Consider the following 18,149-nt stretch of genomic DNA (forward strand, 5'->3'; position numbering starts at 1 on the left):
GCTAGCTTGCTCTGCAATGAGACCGCATTGCTGTCCTTCTGCATATCGCTATTAAAGCGTTCAAACACTTTTAGTATATGAACTAAATTTCTACAGTTTAGCTGGTGTATATAATGTAGAGTCATTGTACATTATAAACACTGTACTACAGTGTTTATTTTGTTTTATTTTTATCAAAACGCTGTGCGTAGGTGAGGCACACAGTTCTCCCGCCTCATGACAGGCAGGGGGCGCTTGTGATTCCAGAGATACTTCTTACTCCACGTCTGCAGAATAATAGAATTAGAGACAGAAAGCTACAGTAAACAGTTAGCAAGTAAAGTGGAACCCTGCAGTCATTTTTTCGTGTTGCTTGGCCTCACTTTCAGAATGGAGGATTACATATCTAAATTGAAAGAATTTTCTAAACTGGACTTTCAATCGAAACAGGAGCTAATAATTAAAGGAAGACCAACACCGGAGCTAAAAGGTTTGCTTCAGACAACGGGACACAATAATCGCTCTTTTCAGGTGGACTGGTACACACGAAAAGGCTGGCTGTGTGGATGTCCAGCAAGAAACCGCCTTTTCTGCTTTTCCTGCCTTCTGTTCTCAACTTGTGACAATGTCTGGACTCAAATGGGATATTGCGACCTGAAAAATTTACAACGGAGCCTCATCAAAAATGAGCGAAGACTCAACATCAGCATCCACAATGCTAAGGTAAAGGAGAACCGGGAGATTTTAAAAGATCTCATCAACGCCACCTGCTTCCTTGCCAAACAACAGCTGGCATTTCGTGAAATGATGAAAGTAAATGCTCTACTCATCGTGGCAACTATGTTGAACTATTACATGCTTTCGCTCAGAAAGATGACCGGCTAGCGAGTCATTTTGGGACATCCACTATATTTTCTAGCCTGTGAAACAGAATACAGAACGATTTAATTGAAGCAGTTGGTGAGAAATGACGTTAAAAAGGAGATCGGTGCAGCCCCATTTGTTGCTGTAGAAGTAGACGAGATTGTCATTCTCAGCACTGAAAACAGATAGCCGGAACAGGACTGATCAAGGACGACTTTCTTCACTGGCAGTGATCTCCGTTGAGACGGAGAGACTTTTAAAACTGAAGAAAGATAAGGAAGGCTTCTACAAAGAAGTTATCGATGCCTTTCTTCAGAAGGAGCGGCACATGGACTAAAGGTAACACGATAAAAACGTTTTTTTTTAAATTGTTTTTTTCTATGCTACAGTTTGTATATATAAAGAATGCTGACATGAAATTTTAAACAAAATACGTTAACTGTTGTCAATCAAATGGTGAATAAACTACTCTGTAGAGTTCATATGTTTGTAAATCTGACTATGATGACGTCAGTGCCTCACCGGCCATGAACCTCACCGCACGTCACTGATTCATAAATATACAAGTGAACAAATGAACAAGTAAGTAAGCAAATAGATGAATAAATAGATAAATAAATATATACATATATCAATAAATACATGAATAAATAAATAAATAGATATATGAATAAGGAGATGAGTGAATAAATGAATGAATGAATAAATACAAGAATAAATACAGGAAAAAATACATGAATAAAGACATGAATATATACATGAATACATAAATGGATATATAGATGGATGAATAAATACACAGAAAAATAAATTCACAAATAAATTGGTACATAGGTACATAGGTAAATAATTAAATAAATAAATGAATGAATTAATGGATAAATAAATAAATAAATAAATAAAACCTCTCCATGAGTCATCACCTGACCGTGGTGGAGGGGTTTGTGTGTCCCAATGATGATTGACTTTGTAGTTGTATCATCGGATTTGCGGCCTCATGTTTTGGACACTTGAGTGAAGAGCGGTGCTGTCAACTGATCACCACCTGGTGGTGAGTAGGCTCCGTTGGTGGGGGAAGATGCCAGTCCGACCTGGCAGACCCAAACGTGTTGTGAGGGTTTGTTGGGAACATCTGGCGGAATCCCCTGTCAGAAGGACACCACCCCCGGCAGAACTTTTCACAAGTCCCGGGGGAGGTGGGGGACATTGAGTCCGAATGGACCATGTTCCGTACCTCCCTTGCTAAGGCGACCGTAAGGTGGTTGGTGCCTGTCGTGGCGGCAACCCCCATACTTGCTGGTGGACATCAGTAGTAAGGGATGCTGTCAACCTGAAGAAGAAGTCCTATCGGGCCTATATGGCCTGTGGGACCCCTGAGACAGCTGACAGGTATCGATTAGCCAAGCGATTGCAGCCTTGATTCATGCAAAACTCGGGCATTGGAAGAGTTTGGTGAGGCCATGTAAGCCGAATTCCGGACCGATTCGAGGAAATTCTGGTCCACCTTCTGGCGTCTCAGGAGGGGAAAGCAGTGCACCACGAACACTGTGTACAGTGAGGATGGGGTGCTGCTGACCTCGACTCGGGACGTTGTGAACCGGTGGGCAGAGTACTTCGAAGACCTCCACCAACATGCTTTCCTTGGAGGAAGCAGTGTCTGGGGACTCTGACATGGGCTCTCCCATCTCTGTGGTTGAAGTCACCGATTAAAAAAGCTCCTCTGCGGCAAGGCCCCAGGGGTGGATGGGATCCGCCCGGAGTTCCTAAAGGCTCTGGATGTTGTGGGGCTGTCTTGGATGACACGCCTCTGCAACATTGCGTGGTCATCGGGGAGAATGCCTCTGGATTGGCAGACCAGGGTGGTGGTCCTCCTTTAAAAAGGGGGACCGGAGGGTGTGTTCCAACTACAGAGGGATCACACTCTTCAGCCTCTCTGGAAAGGTCTATTCAGGGGTTCTAGAGGGGTGGGTCCGTCGGGAAGTCGAGCCTCAGATTGAGGAGGAGCAGTGTGGTTTTCGTCCCGGCCGTGGAACAGTGGACCAGCTCTACGCACTTAGCAGGGTCCTCGAAGGTGCCTGGGAATTCGCCCAACCAGTCTAAATGTGCTTTGTGGACTTGGAGAAAGCGTTTATCCGTGTCCCTCGTGCAGTTCTGTGGAGGGTGCTTCGGGAGAATGGGGGACAGGACCGCCTGTTACAGGCTGTTCGGTCCCTATACGACCGCTGCCAGAGTGTTGTTTGCATTGCCGGCAGTAACTCTGAATCGTTTCCAGTGAGGGTTGGGCTCCGCCAAGTCCAACCTTTGTCAGCAATTCTGTTCATAAGCTTTATGGACAGAATTTCTAGGCACAGCCGAAGCGTGCGAGGGTGCCGTTTTGGTGGCCTCAGTATAGCATTATCTGATGTGGTACTGTTGGGGCCTTCAAGAGGAGCTCTCCAACTCTCTCTGGAACTTTTCACAGCTGAATGTGAAGCGGTTGGGATGAGAATCAGCACCTCCAAATCTGAGACAATGGTTCTCAGTCGGAAAAGGATGGAATGTCCTCTCCAGGTCATGGAGGAGATCTTGCCTTAAGTGGAGGAGTTTCAGTATCTGGGAGTCGTGTTCACGAATGAGAGAGTGAAGGAGCGATACCGATCTGTACCGATCTGTCGTGGTGAAGCAGGAACTAAGGCAAAAAGCAAACCTCTCAATTTACCGGTCGATCTACATCTCAACCCTCATCTATTGTCACGAGCTGTGGGTTGTGACCGAAAGAACGATACAAGCGGCCGAAATGAGCTTTCTCCGTAGGGTGTCTGGGCTCTCCCTTAAAGATAAGGCAAGAAGCTCGGTCATCCGGGAGGGGCTGAGCCCCTGCTCCTCCACATAGAGAGGAGCCAGATGAGGTGGCTCGGGCATCTGATTAGGATGCCCACTGGACGCCTCCCTGGTGAGGTGTTCTGAGCATGCCCCACTGGCAGGAGACCCCAGGGAGGACCCAGGACACGCTGGAGAGACTATGTCTCCCAGCTGCCCTGGGAACGCCTCAGGATCCGCCAGGACGAGCTAGAAGAAGTGGCTGGGGAGAGGGAAGTCTGGGCTTCCCTACTGAAGCTGCTGCCCCTGCGACCCAACCCCGGATAAGTGGCAGAAGATGGATGGATAACTAAATAAATAAATAAATAAATAAATAATTTTTGGTCAAAATATTGTCCATCAAATGCATATGAACCACAAAAACACCCAGGATGAAATGTATTCATTCTCATTTTAAACTAGTGAAAATTATAGCTAATGTACAGTAACTACTGTAGGAGGATTCAGCCAATTACTGTATTTGATTTTATAAAAATGACCAAAGTACTGACAACAATTTTATTTTACGCGATACTCCAGCATCACCAATTACTTCATGAGATAATTGAATTTGGACATTCACCATTCCACTGTGACGTCCCTGATCCACTGCTGAAAAGGATGCTTTAATCCTCTCCTCTTTCATCTAGAACTGCTTCGTCACAAAGATTTATTTACATTTTTGTGTTTTTTTTTTTACTTTAAGATGGCACAGCGAGAGTGGCTGCCTTTCCAGCAGCTCCTGAATCTGCTTTTTCTACTTCTTTCTTTCCTTTCCTCTTCCGTTCATAACTTTGCTGCTGTGTTACTTCCGGGTAGAGTGAACGCTGGCGCGAATGGCTGCCGCTAAAGGCTGCGAGTTTTTCAGAAACTCCTGCAATGTAAGGTACTGCTACTCCTCTCCTTTTTGGATCTTGAGAATTTTTGGTTTCATTCCTTAGGGAATGAAAAACTATAGTTTCTGCAAAACTACAAAGAGTCCTTTAGCAACACAAAATTTCTACTTATTTCAAACTGATAAACGCGTTAAGGCAAAAATTAATGCATCCAAAAGACAGGCTGCCAAATGAAAAACAAAGTAATGTAGTTTATTCAATACATTGTAAGAATGAAAATTGAAGGAGCAGTACATTGGGGAGACTCAACAAATTCTCAAAAAAAGACTTTATCAACATTGCAGCGATAATACGAGTGGGCCTCAATCGGCAGTACATTTGCACCTAAAAGCTAGCAACCACTCATTTGACGACAATGAGGTTAAAATCTTAGCGAAAGAACATAGATGGTTTGAAAGGGGAGTAAAAGAAGCGATTCTCATAAAACAACAAAATCCTTCATTAAACCGGGGTGGGGTGAGGTTCAATTTGGATCGTTCATACAATAGCCTGCTTAGGCAAAACAGGTTAGACAACATTCGTAATGCTGATGAGGTGATACCGGAGGGAAGGGGGCAAACAGGCCAGTCGTTAGTCAGGAATGTAGGAACAATCAGTGGGGCCACAGGAAGTGGTCCTCTGCTCCTCCCAACCTGATAGTAGAGACCTATCATAGCTGTGTCCGGCGCCGCCATGTCTGGACATTAGGGATATATAAATAGGGCCGATACGACCAGTAAGACTTTAGTTCCCTGGCGAAGCCTCTTGGATAGGAGGCGAAACGTCCGCCACCTTCAAAAAAGTACAGTTGACGGCTGAAGAAACCTTCTCATCGATGGACCACTCCTGTACGACTGAGAGGTTGCACAGACGTATTGCCTGAGGATAGTACCTGTAAAAGATGGTGGCTGGGCAGGGTGCGGAGGGTCCAGTCGGATTTTGATAAGATATAATAAAAATATAATAAAGAATACGCTGAGAATGTTGGGCTTTCCAGTTTTTTCAGAACAGGAAGTTTGCCAGACAACCTCTCTTTCTATCTCCCCCTATCCATGTCATCCTGTGCCACATCCTCTGCTCTCCCCTTTTCTTGTCATGCCCTCAAATTAGACCCTTCAATTGTAATCCGCCTTTTACCAGTAAAGCAAAAAACGTACAGCCGGCGCTCGGTTGGGGGGGTCGTAGGGCTGGGGTCCTTGAGCCGGTCATGGTTCGTTTGTGACGTGAAAGGCTTTCTCAATCAACCCCAGGAAAAACAAAGCAAAGACTCTCTCACTGTGTAACCTTAAACACTGGGTGTAAAGGGGGGGAGGGGGCAGAGAAGATGACGGAAGCATTAAAAATAAATAGCTCAATAAATCCTGGATTGACTTGAGTTTGTCTTCATAAAGTAAGTACTTCCTGTGTTGGAAAGGAAATGTCCCAGTTTTTTGATGATACATTCTGCTGTGGGGAGCGCTAAAAATACAAAATTGCAAGGATGATCCTTACTTTCAGCTCGGGACACGGGGTAATTAAAATTCAAAGCAGGCCAATGAGTAGCACTGCTCTCGCGCTCTGTCATTAGCACATGCCGCACGAGCACGTATTTAATGTGTAAGAAAACGGTTGTCGTACTGTTTTTCCTCAATATATTTACTTGTAATATGACATTTTGTCTCTACAGAAAAAAAGGCCACATGGTAATGAGCTCAGTGACCGTCGCCACACGTATTATTTTTTCCGTTGGATTACTTGGAGGACAGCGTTTTGTCGAAGCATCTTGCTGTCAGGAAAGTCTTGGAGTGATTTGAGGAGTTCCGGGTTACACTTGACTCCTTTTAGTTCACTTTATAAGAGAAGTGTCTGATGCTGGGAAAGCGCTCCACAATGTGTTTTTGTTAGGAATTGAAACAAAGACAAGCAATATATTTTTTTTAAGTTTCCAAAACATGCTGTTGAGCCTGGGAGCTCCCCTAAGTTTTTGTTTGAATTTTAAGAGAGCTGTATCATGAATAAATAAACAAAAGAACAGATAAATAAATTAATACATAAAATGAAAAAAACTAAATAAATCCACAAACGAGTAAATACACAAATAAATAAATACACAGAAAATACAGAAATACACAAATAAATACTGTAGCTTCCGTATGTAGGTATATCAGCAGATATGTAAATAAATACATAAATACACAAATACATAAATATATAAATGGATATTTAGATGGACACATAAATACACAGATACATAAATTTATAAGTGAATCAGTACATAGGTAGCTAGGTAAATAAATAAATAGATAAATAAATACACGAACACATGCATGAATGAATAAATAAATAAATAAACACATAAATAAGTACATTAGTAAATAAGTAAATAAATACATACAGAAACAAAAATCAATCAAATAAATAAATAAATTTAATAAATAAATAAATAAATAAATAAACACATTAACAAATGAATAATGGGAACTATCCGTCCATTTTCCGTGCCGCTTATTCTTCATTCGGGTTGCGGGGGGTGCTGGAGCCGATCCCAGCTGTCTTGGGGCACAAGGCGAGGAACACTGAACTGAATTGGTTGCCAGCCAATCGCAGGGCACACAAAGGCATATGACCGTCACTCTCATACTCACACCTAGAGACAATTTTGAAGTGTTCAATCTGCCTGCCATGCATGTTTGTGGAATGTGGGAGGAAACCGGAGGACCTGTAGAAAACCCACACGGGCCCGGGAAGAACATGCAAACTCCACACAAGGAGGCCGGAGCGGGACGCGAAACGGCGACCTCTGAACTGTGAAGCCGCCGTGCTCACCACTCGACTACCGGGCCGCTAATGGGAACTATATTTTGCAAATCTGAAAAGTTCTTCGGTAAACAGATTTCAGCAAGTCACAAGTTGGCCAAATATTTGTGTTTACATCACCATAGGAACCCAACTTTCTCATTATTTGAGGTCTTGGTTTTTTTTTGGTGTTGTGACTTCAGCGGGCTACTCTCAAAATAGCCTCACGGAGGCAAAACAAACACAGATTGCAAAAACCACTGTGGCAAGTGGTTCACAGATCATCCTGAGCCAGTGAATACAAGTCAGATAAGGAGACATGCAGGAAGTGGGGGCAAACTTGTAACACCCCCCCCCCCCACCTTCTTCATCTCCCACCCCCATCATTTGACCTTGTGAGCGAATTGCAGCTGTTTTACGATGACTTCATAACGCTGCAAAGCCACCATTTGTCATGTCTGCATGTGTTCAATCCGCCAGAGTGGATTTTTGGATGGTGAGTCACACAAAAGAGAGACTGCACAGTCAGGGAGATAAATACGTACGTATTATCCCCTACCCTCGTGTGTCCCTCAGGCTAAAACCCAGATAAATTCTAGCACCTCAAGGGAGAGTCACACGGCACTGTTGAACGGAAATCCTGTAATGTATTTGTTTGTCAAGCTCTGAGTTGAATAGTTAGAACGTACCATTGAAGAAATACCCTGCCTCAAATAATACGTAGCGACCAGTGGTGGGCCGTCAAAGCCTTCTCTGCAGGCCTAAAAGTACCCGAATCACAGATTAATGTGAATTATATTTTGTCCATGAATTCTTATGAAATAATAATTCCAAATGTCTTTCAGCTTCCTTTATTTATTTTTCCAATGATCCAGATGTGTGTTTTCGTATTTAAGCATTTAACCAATCACATTTCAGCCATTATTTAATACCAGGGTCAGAAATCGACCTGGACGCCTTCACAATCAGTTCTGCTGGCCCTGGACGATAAAACAAGTGTTGATGGAACTGTTGCTTTAACCAATCAGACTTCGAGTTGGCCACCCAAGGCCTGCTTGGAAGGCGCTGGAAATGCCAAAGTTTTCGCAAACTATGATTGGCTAGTCACCAGTCAATCATAGTATCACTTGTCGCTAGTGATGAGCATACCAGCCAGACCGAGCACACTGTATCTGTCGCAAGCTGCATAAGCAAATATATTTTTGTGTTGTTTTAATAGCGACTTTGTCAACCCACGATGGCTGAAGGAGGAGAAGAAATGGATTTGGTTGCAGATTTACTGTTCAAGCCATTGTCAAGACGGACTTTTCAAGAATAGGTGGACATCATTAAGGTTGGTCAGTTCAGTTATTTTCTGGCTAATGGCATCCTCTAGTTGACTTGTAGTAAATCACACCACACTTTCTTCAGTCTGGATTGATTCAGCCATAGCACTGCTGAAGGCCTAGCGATAAAATGCACCGCTCGCCACTGGTTTGCAGGTGTTTGAATGACCTTGCTTGACTTTGAAGACCAACTCTTGTCATCCAAGTGTTGGACCAGCAGAAATCACCTGACTGTTTGTGCGTGCTGTTTCCACGATGCTGACAGGACACTAACGATGCTGCATTTTTTTTTGGATTAGGGCGCCACTGCTCCCTTCATCTCTTGCTATTACAGTCTACTATTCAAAGTCAGACACGATGATGCAGTGCCACTTATGATGACCCGACCGGATTTTGCCTGATGTGAGTCAATTACCCGCTGCCGCAACAACCGCTGGGCTGCCCCATAGAGAGAGCGCAAGTATTGTATTGTAGAAAGTCACCTGGACCATGTGCAGTCACTAAGCCACATTTCGGCACGTGACTGACACCTTTCACGGCCTCCTCTCTCTCTCTCTCTCTCTCTCTCTCTCTCTCTCTCTCTCTCTCTCTCTCTCTCTCTCTCTCTCTCTCTCTCTCTCTCTCTCTCTCTCTCTCTCTCTCTCTCTCTCTCTCTCTCTCTCTCTCTCTCTCTCTCTCTCTCTCTCTCTCTCTCTCTCTCTCTCTCTCTCTCTCTCTCTCTCTCTCTCTCTCTCTCTCTCTCTCTCTCTCTCTCTCTCTCTCTCTCTCTCTCTCTCTCCCACCATGCACTCATTTGACAAGTTTTCAGATTGTGAACAGATTTTATGGAAAAATACGTGATGAGTCATCAACAAAACCATAAAATGACATTGTTGTCACATTGTTGGTGACAACAATGGTGACAATCATTGGTGTAATTTTAACAAATGAAAACATCTTCTGTTGAATTTTAACACAAAAAAAAGTCAAGACTGAACAAGCAGTGACATTTTTATTCATTTTTTTCGTGCTGCACTTCCCTCATGTGTTTAAAAATGGGAAGTGTTTTGAGATTGTTCCGTATTTTTATTCTGGGTTTATTTTCTTGCGCAATATTCATTTAAATATGACAAAATTTTGTCTTGCTGGCAGGTTATGAATCTGTTAGGAGGGTGCAAGTTGTGCTGAGAAAATGAGCATTTGCAACCGGTGAGTGAACCCGAGATGACAACCTGTTGGCCTTCAAGCGGTACCGAAACCTCAACTATGGGCCTCAATCTAATAAAAAAGAAAAAAATAAAATTAGAATTTAGTCGCTGTGTGTAGGATTCGCCTGAGACCTCGCATCCTGCGCGACGTTTTGGTGAGCGACACCCGGACGACGGTGCAGGGTGCAGAGATCAGCTTCCCGGTGGGCATCGCGCCGGCTGCATTTCATTGTCTGGTGTGGCACGAGGGCGATATGGCCGCAGCGAGAGGTGGGTCCCGCTTCTTAAAATATATTTTTTCAACTATATCTATGGCCCTCAGCACTATGACACATTATTCGTGTTTATGCAGTTCACATGTCCGCCATTGGGTGGGAGTATTGGACCGGAATTGTTGAGTGGATCCGGTTTTAAATGCTTTGTGTGTTTTGCTAACTTAGCAAAACATTGAAAGCTTTTTTCGCAACCTTAAACAATGTTTCAACGCAAATCTTGCTTTGAAACCATAATGCCACGATAATTGTGTGTATGTGTGTGTATGTGTGTATGCGTGTGTATGTGTGTGTATGTGTGTATGTGTGTATGTGTGTATGTGTGTGTGTGTGTGTGTGTATGTGTATGTAAGTGTTACTTCCGGTTTGAGTGAACGTTGCTCACTCGCAGAAAAACTTATCCTGTAAAATGTCATTGAGAGTTTTGAAAGACTCAAGTATGATAAAATACTTTTTGAACACTAACTTAATTTTTATATAGAAAATAATGACCTGGACGATTTTCGATTATCGCTACGTTTCTGCATTTTCTTCTATCACTTAGATTATTTTTCTTTTTTTCTTATTGCTTTTTTAATTATTTTTTCTTCTTCCCGCTACCACTATTTTATTTTCTATTCTTCATGACAGTGGTTTGCTTTGCCCTCATGCGCCATCTAGCGTCGTGAATGGGTACAATGTCTGGGCCCCGAATATTATCATACACAAGTAACATCCGACTTACGACCAACTCGATTTATGACCACCCGTTCTTACGACCACGACCTCCAGTCCCTATTTTTAAATTTTAATTCACCGCCTGACACCGCAACGCGCTAGTAGGCCGGGAACGTGTATGACAATTTTGGCCAGCCAGCCAGCATCTCACTCTCGCACAGCAATCGACCACATGATGGCACCAGAGGGGTGGAGTTTGCCAGTCATTTAGCCTCAGAGTCTCTACTTAACATTTTGAATGGATTTTGACCTTCAACCATTTTGACGTAAGACCGTTTGGTCGGAACAGAACTTGGTCGTAAGTCAGATGTTACCTTCGATGAGAAGGTTTCTTCAGCCGTCATCTGTACTTTTTTGAAGGTGTCGGATGTTTCGCCTCCTATCCAAGAGGCTTTGTTAGCGAACTAAAGTCTTACTGGTCGTATCGGCCCTGTTTATATATCCCTAATGTCCAGGCATGGCGGCGCCGGCCACAGCTATGATAGGTCCCTACTCTCAGGGTGGGGGGAGCAGAGGACCACTTCCTGTGGCCTCACTGATTGTTCCTCACCTCATCAGCATTACGATTGTTGCCTAACCTGTGTTGCCTAAGCAGGCTATTGTATGAACGATCCAAATTGAACCTCACCCACCAGACCGGTCTAAAGAAGGATTTAGTTGTTTTATGAGAATCGCTTCTTTTACCTCCCTTTCAAACCATCTATGTTCTTTCGCTAAGATTTTAACCTCATTGTCATCAAATGAGTGGTTACTAGCTCAGACGTTAGCTCAGATGCTCAAATGTTACCTGTACTAATAATTCCCTCGCTCCTCCGCGGTTCACTTATTGCAGTTTCAGTACATCAATGTTTTTTTCAGGAAATAAAAACATTCAGAATAAAAAAACAAAAACAAAATGAATGACTCAAATATTTTGTCCATGGCTCTAGCATGATAGTTTCCAAGCGCCGATGACACCCGATGACAGCACGATATCCCATGATTTACAGCCATGTTGATTGGCTGTAGCCCCGCCCAGCACCTTATCACTTGCTCCCAACATTCGTAACATCGATTCTCTTCCCACCTTCAAATCCCATCTCAAAACCCACCTATTTAAAATTGCATTTTCTGTGTAGCCCCATCTCTTGTTTCTATTTATACCGTAATGATATGAGCAAATCGTATTTGCATGTTCTACTAGTGATGCCTGGATTTAGATCAAAGGAGCATGCTGTTGTATCATTTACCGAACCCGCTTACACAAAGCAACACATGGTGTCAGAATTGGTCTGGAAGACAAGAGGACGATATAAGGACATTGAGCACAACCCATGGCAGGAAACGGCAGAAATTGAAGCTTTACATCCACCCACAGCTCTGCAGCTAACAGGTAACGTGGCTGAAAACTGGAAGAGATTTAAGCAACGTTTTGAACTGTATTTGTCTGCAATTGGAGCTGATGAAAGCCATTCAAAGATGAAAGCATCCATGTTTTTGCACGTTGTGGGAGAGGAAGCTCTAGAGGTCTACAATAACTTCACATTTGATGCTGAGGATGACAAGATGAAGCTTTCAAAAATAATGGAAAAGTTTGAAGCTTACTGCATTCCGAAACGCAACGTGACGTTTGTAAGGCACAGATTATTCACATGTGTACAGACAGTTGGAGAAACTATTGACCAATATGCAAATGAGCTAAGAAACAGATCAAAGACATGTGCGTTCGGTGGATTAACAGAATCACTGATCAAAGACAGAATAATGTGTGGTATTACAGATAATAAACTGAGAGAAAGGCTACTCAGAGAATCAGATCTGGACCTGGAAAAAGCCTTCGCACTGTGTAGAGCCGCTGAGACTGTTAAGTCACAGGCTAAAGAGTTGCTAAATGATGCTAGCTGCAACGTGGATGCAGTGGAAAGAAATGGACACAGATTCAACAAAAACAAGACTGCTGAGATGAAAGCAAGAGTGAGACAACCCAACAAAAATAGGATATTCAAACAAAAATGTACTCGTTGTGGTACGCAACATCCCCCAAAGCAATGTCCAGCATATGGGAAAATATGTAAAAACTGCGACAAAGCAAATCACTATGCTCGTTGCTGCAGGAACCAAGAAATCAAAGGCAAGGTAGATGCAGTAGATGATCATTATGAAGTAGAGGAACTTTATGTGAATGCTGTAAAAGATGAAAGAGAAGAAAGAGATTGGATCACTACGCTGAAAGTGAACAACATTCATCTAAAATTCAAATTGGATACTGGAGCCAATGTGAATGTCATTTCAGAGACTGATTTCATGAAGATCAGACCGAGACCAAAAATACATAAAGCAAACATGAATGTAACAGCTTATGCGGATGCAGTCATACCAATGAAAGGAAAATGCATTGTGAATGTGACACATAAAGGCCAATTACATAAGCTATCTTTCATCATAGTTCCAAGGGAGGTGCAGGGTCTACTAGGATTGTCGGCATGTGAGAGACTACACCTAGTGAAGAGAGTTTTTATTCCACGGTTCTCTTATCCAGAGAGACTACATCATGATCAAGGTCGGGAGTTTGAAAACGGTCTATTCCAGCGGCTTCAACAGTTGTCTGGCATTGTGCATTCCCGGACCACCTCATACCATCCGCAGAGCAACCCTGTAGAACGTCTGAATAGAACATTGTTACAGATGCTACGCACTCTCCAAGAAGAAAGGAAAGCTGAGTGGAAAGACTATTTGCCTCATGTAGTTCATGCATACAACTGTACAAGACATTAGTCCACTGGCTATTCACCGTTCTTCCTCCTCTATGAAAGGTCTCCCCGGTTGCCCATCAACTTAGTTTTTGGTCTGACAGCTGACAAAGAAGTAAAAAGCCGACAGGAATATGCACGTAAGTGGGCCTGTCGAATGCAAGATGCTTACAGAATTGCCTCCGAGAACAGTCAAAAGAGCTCTGAAAAAAGGAAAAAATACTATGATAGTGGTGTTAAAGGCATTGCACTCCAGCCAGGGGATCGTGTACTTGTCAGGAACCTATCTGAGAGAGGTGAACCTGGCAAGCTCCGGGCTTACTGGGAGGAAAAAGTCCACAGGGGCACTGAAAGAGTGGGAGATGGACCAGTGTACAAGGTTCAGGCAGAAAACGGAGACAAAATTACCTGTGTGTTGCACCGGAATCTCCTCATGTCTGTCAATGATTTGCCAGTTGAACAGCCCCGTAGGGTGAAAAATAAACAGCAAAAACAGCTAGACAGACAGGCTTATAGCAGGGAAGCAGTTGGGCAGGAGTCTGGATATTCAGATGAAGAGGAGGGATGTTCATGCAATCTCCGACGGTTACCTGTGTATACAAGGAAGACAGTCAGTCATCAGGTGTCTCAACCTGAACCACTCAGAGCTGTGGCATCAGAATTCCACCCCCAGGCAAAAACTACGGAACCAGAGGATGGGCAGCAGCTAGAGGAAGCTTTTCCATTGGTCGTACCAGCATCATTACCAAAACCAATACCAGCTGACAGCCTGCCTGCTGAGGGAAGCCCGGAACAACCTGTAATGGATGATAATGAGGGTGATGCAGGAGCGCCGGCGGAGTTGGTGGAATCGGACACCGAGTCACAAAGTGTAATCGAATCGCTGGCAAGAAGGTCCACTCGTACTTTAAGACCCAGAGAGATATTCACATATGAACACTTGGGTCATCCATCATACCAGCCCTGGAGACCTGGGGCAAATGTCTTGTATACTTGCATGCCTTACCCCACGACTCATTATCTAGTGCGACCTGAACCCCATTACTACCCTACCCCGACGGTATAGACTTATTAGACAGCAGACTTGCATTTGAATGTGACTGACACCACCCTACGGAGACCAGACATATGACTGTGCTTCTACTGGTACTTGACTACTTGTTGTTGGTATAGTCAAGATGTCGGGGGGACATCTTTTAAAGCAGGGGAGAGTGTAGGGGGTTAGAAACGACCTCCGTTACTATATGTTATTGGATTCGACTACCAAGTCAGGAGAGGGCGCTATGCGCCTGTGAATGGAACAGAGAAAGGCGATGTAAGCTCAGCTCACGCATGCGCAGTTGTCATAAATGCCGCTGTGTGAAGCTGATTAACACAGTTGTCTCGTGTTGTCTTTTCCTCATCGTTCACAGGTATTCGAAATAATAAGTGTTAGACATCCTCAAGATGTTAAAGTAATTGGGGACTTGTTGGGCGATGCTATATATGAAACCTTGTTTTGTGGCTTTGATGAATGTTTTGTGGCTTTGATGAATTTGGATTTTTGGATGTCAATTGTAGTTCCCAGTACACACACGAGCGGGCAGACGTGCATAAGCATGTGCGAACGTGGAGGATATATACAATTTATAGATGCTGATTGCTGAATTGATGTTTTGATAAGTAAATGAGTTGGTCATAAATGCCGCTGTGTGAAGCTGATTAACACGGTTGTCTCGTGTCGTCTTTTCCTCGTCGTTCACAGTGCTACCTGTCTGTGACGCCTTTGGACCGACCCAGGTAACCCCTAGGCCTGAGGCCGGTTACCGTCTTTACCCATAGCAAAACGAAAGAATTGTGACCTCGGAACGAAATACAAGGCAATCATGGCTGTTGAGGAGAATCCGACACGAAATCAAAGCCAAGTATGCCCCAGAAGATTCCCATAATGATGAGGATGATGAGGATGAAGAACCAACAAAGACACAAGCGTCGCAAGGTGTTACGGACATACAATCTTACTTCGAATCTAGAGAAAATGCATCAGGTTTTTTAGAAATGTTAAACAAGATTGAATCGCTTGTGTTAAAAGGGGAAAATGGGAAGCAGAAGAACATTGAAGATTTTTTTTAAATGCATAATAAGATGTAAGCGTTGCAGTTTCCCTGTTGCAGTGTTATGTACATGTACACTGTACTGTACTGTATATGAATGCAATCATTTTTTTTGCAAGGCTTATTGTTTTGTCTGCTGAAGCGTGATAATTTAGAAAATTACTGTACATGCCATACTGTATTAAAGATACCCCAGTCACGTAACCGGCTTCTGTGTTTCATGTCACAATAAAAAAAATCGTAGCAGAGCTCACGTCTTTCATTACTGCTGCAATAGCATCTGAAACATACTGTAATGCCCCTCAGCATGGCAAATGTTGCGCACAGTCACTGCTATAGCGGGTCGGTGTTCGACATGGTTGCCCGACAGCCGGAGTTTGAGTGGTGCGGTGATAACAGTGGGCCGTCAGGGTCCAGGATCTCCTTGGGGATCTCGAGTTCCTCGATGCCGCAACCCAATGTCTCTGCCAGTTGGGGATCGATGAAGCACCCGTCCGCCCCCGAATCCACTAACGCCCGTATAGCTTGGACGGGCCCTATAGCTTGGACCGGCCAAATAATTTGGCGTCCAACTCCAACTGTGTGACGGGCGGCGTCCTCGACGCCTCCGACGGCCGCCGCGGTTGCCGTTTGGCCGGGGACTTACGGGTGCTGGAGGTCTGACGCGGGGGCCCTTGAGCGCGACGACCCCCGGGGTTGGCACGATCGTCCCCGCTCCCCACCTGCATCGGCTCAGGGAACTCCTCCTGGCGTCGCGCCTGCTCGTTGCCGTCAGGTGTGGTCATCCGCTGCTTGCTTCCGGGTTCGCCGGACCGCTGAGTACCTTACTCCCGCTGCCGCTCCCGGAGGCGAGGGTCCAGGTAGATGACTACATCGATCATCTCGCTGAGGGTGGTGCCAGCGTCGCAGGTGGTCGACTCGTCTTTGAGAGCGGCGCTCAGTCCGCGACGAAATACTCCTCTCAGTGCCGGATCGTTGTCGCCACTCCGGGAAGCCAGGATGCGGAAGGCGATGGAATACTCAGCGGCCGGACACATTCTTTGAACGCATTTATGGAGGAGTCCCTCAGCCTCTCATCTGTGAACGGGTGGTGGAACACTTGGCGAAGTTCGGCCACAAAGTCCGGGTGGGAACTGCATAGTTCGGGCTGGGACTCCCGGACGGCCTACACCCAGGACTCGGCCTGGCACGTGAGCAGGCTGGTGATGAAAGCCACCTCGCTAACGGAGGGTTGTTGTTCAAAAACCAGCAAGCACTGCATTAGGAATTGAGCGCAGCGCCCGGGTTCGCCTGCGTAGCGTGAGGGGTGTGGTAGGGAGAGCTCGCGACTACTCACGGGGGGGGCGTCAGGGTAGTGAGGCGTGTCTTGACCTCCTGTAGGCGTTGAGCCAGCGAGAACGCGGTTCTCCACGATAGCTTGCGCCAGCTGGCTCGAACGCTCCGCCTGATGGGCGAAGGCGTATATGAACTTGTCTCCACCGGCGAGATCCATGGGTGGCCGGTGTATTATGTCACGTCCTGCTCGAGGAGTGGTGACAGGACTCGAGGGACGAGGAAAAATAGTAAGGAGTTGGATCCAAAATACACGGTGGAGACGGCAAGTTCAAGAAAAGGTCTTTACTGAGACATGTAGTGCAAAACAGAGAGAAAGACAACCGAATGGACAAACGAGACCAACCTGCGTACTGACGGAAGACAGCGGAACAACAGAGAATACACCGGCGCAACCGAGCGGGAACAGGTGGCTTTTATAGCCAGAAGGCACAATCAAGGAAATGAGCAACAGGTGAGTGAGCCTGGAGAGCAGGGAGGAGAGGGGCGCGCTCCTGGCGCTGAGGAGGATGTGACATGTCCAACCACGGCGGAAGACTGGACGGCAGCCGGCCTCGGTAAGGTTTCATTCGTGATTGATTCATGATCCCAATTGTCCACCAAGTCACTACTTTCAGATGTTTTCAATATAAATACAAAGCTGTTGGGTTGCCGTGTCGACAGATCGACGCTCTGTCTGAGATCGTGGACACGGTGCAGGGCTGCATCGAGTTCTACTTAGACAGGGGCATCCACACGGGCAGCGATGTGCTCAAAGCATTGGCCTTGGGTGCCAAGTGTGTGTTCATTGGCCACCCGGCAGTGTGGGACCTTACATAAAAGGTACAGTGAGTTCATGGCTGGTGAGGCACTGATGTCGTCACAGTCAGATATACAAACATATGAACTCTAAAGAGTAGCTTATTCACCATTTGATTGGCAACAGTTAACATGTTTTGTTTAAAATGTCATGTCAGCATTCTTTATATATACAAACTGTAGCATAGAAAAAAAGAATTAAAAAATGTTATTATCTTGTTACCTTTACTTATAAATGAAGTCCATGCGCTGCTCCTTCTGAAGAAAGGCATCGATAACTTCTTTGTAGAAGCCTTCCTTATCTTTATTCAGTTTTAAAAGTCTCTCTGTCTCAATGGATATCACTGCCAGTGAAGAAAGTCGTC

General features: G+C 44.8%; 2 long non-coding RNA genes across 3 annotated transcripts; both read left to right on the forward strand.

Moving 5' to 3' along the window:
* Positions 1 to 1,051: 1,051 nt before the first annotated feature.
* Positions 1,052 to 9,060, forward strand: LOC148894513 (uncharacterized). The gene is made up of 3 exons (XR_016115791.1): positions 1,052 to 1,182; positions 8,551 to 8,664; positions 8,956 to 9,060. It is a non-coding gene; the product is annotated as an uncharacterized LOC148894513 (long non-coding RNA).
* Positions 9,061 to 9,782: 722 nt separating this feature from the next.
* LOC148894514 (uncharacterized) lies at positions 9,783 to 16,044 on the forward strand. Of its 2 annotated transcripts, none has more exons than XR_016115789.1 (3): positions 9,783 to 9,844; positions 9,962 to 10,113; positions 15,306 to 16,044. It is a non-coding gene; the product is annotated as an uncharacterized LOC148894514 (long non-coding RNA). The 2 variants fall into 2 exon arrangements; XR_016115790.1 differs by having other exon boundaries at positions 9,790 to 9,844; positions 9,949 to 10,113.
* The last annotated feature ends 2,105 nt before the right edge of the window (positions 16,045 to 18,149 follow it).

The sequence above is a fragment of the Hippocampus bargibanti genome, linkage group LG08 (assembly GCF_051943395.1).
Source record: "Hippocampus bargibanti isolate YZ-2025 linkage group LG08, ASM5194339v1, whole genome shotgun sequence".
NCBI lineage: Eukaryota > Metazoa > Chordata > Actinopteri > Syngnathiformes > Syngnathidae > Hippocampus > Hippocampus bargibanti.